The sequence below is a fragment of the Chrysochloris asiatica genome, unplaced genomic scaffold (assembly GCF_000296735.1).
Source record: "Chrysochloris asiatica unplaced genomic scaffold, ChrAsi1.0 scaffold00004, whole genome shotgun sequence".
NCBI classification, from domain to species: Eukaryota; Metazoa; Chordata; class Mammalia; order Afrosoricida; family Chrysochloridae; genus Chrysochloris; species Chrysochloris asiatica.
Window position 1 is genome coordinate 2,126,103 of NW_006408522.1, and position 1,506 is coordinate 2,127,608.

Below are 1,506 nucleotides of genomic sequence, written 5' to 3' on the forward strand. Positions count from 1 at the left end.
AAAACTAATATTCTCCCATGTAAACTATCACATAATTCACAATAAAACATTAAAAAGAAAAAAATGGGAAAGAAAGAAAAGACCAAAGTTGATGTCAGAAGAGACTCTGAAGCTTGCTCTTCAGCATTGTTGTTGTTGTTGTTAAGTTCCGTTGAGTTGGTTCCAACCCATGGCAACCCTGTATATGGTTTCTGAGGAGTGGCTGGTGAGCTTGAACTGCTGACCTTGCAGATCTAACCGACTTTGCAGTCCAGCACAGAGAAGCTAAAGCAACTGGAAGAAAGGAGGAAGTAAAAGAGCTGAACAGACTACTTCAAAGGGCAGCTCAAGAAGACAAAGTCAAATATAATAATGAAATGTGCAAAGACTTGGAGTTAAAAAACCAAGAGAGAAGAACACACACAGCAGTTTTCAAGTTGAAAGAACTGAAGATAAAATTCAAGCCTTGACTACAATATTGAAGGATTTTGTGGGCAATATAATGAATGATGCAGGAAGCATCAAAAGAGGATGGAAGGAATACAGAGTTACTTTACCAAAAAGAATTGGTCAGTGTTCAATAATTTCAGGAGATATCATATAATCAAGAACCAATGATGTTGAAGGAAGAAGTCCAAGCAATACTGAAGGCGTTGATAACAAACAATGCCCCAGGAACTGATGCAATAAAAATTGAAATGTTTCAACAAACTGATTCAGTACTAGAGGCTCTCATCTGTGCCAAGAAATTTGGAAGACAGCTACCTGACCAAACGATTGGAAAAGATCCATATTTGTGCCTGTTCTAAAGAAAGGTGACCCAGTTGAATGTGGAGATCATCTAACAATACCATTAATATGTCATGAAAGTAAAATTTTGCTGAAGATATTTCACAAACAATTGCAGCATTACATTGACAGGGAGCTTCCAGAAATTTAAGTTGGATTCAGAAGAGGATATGGAACAAGGGATATCATTGCTGACTTCAGATGGAGCTTGGCTGAAAGCAGAGAATACAGGAAAGATGTTTACTTGTGCTTTATTGACTCTGCAAAGGCATTTGACTACGTGGATCATGACAAACTATAGATAACATTGCAAATAATGGGTATTCCAGAACACTTAATTATGTTTATGAGAAATCTGTCCATTGACCAAGAGGCAGTCAGTCATTCAAAGGGAACAAGAGAATACAACTAAATGGTTTAAAAGCAAAAAAGATGTGTGTCAGGGTTGTATCCTTTAACCATATTTACTAAATCTGTATGTTGAGCAAGTAATCTGAGAAGATGGATTATATGAAGAAGAAAGTGACATCAGGATTGGAGGAAGAGTCATTAACAATCTGCTACATGCAGATGACTTGAAATACTGATGAAGATCAAAGACTACAGCCTTCAGTATGTATTACATCTCAATATAAAGAAAGTTGTTCGAACAGAACATGGGAACACTGAATGTTTTAAAATTGGGAAAGGTGTGAGACAGGGTTGTATTCTTTCACCATACTTATTCAACCTGTATGC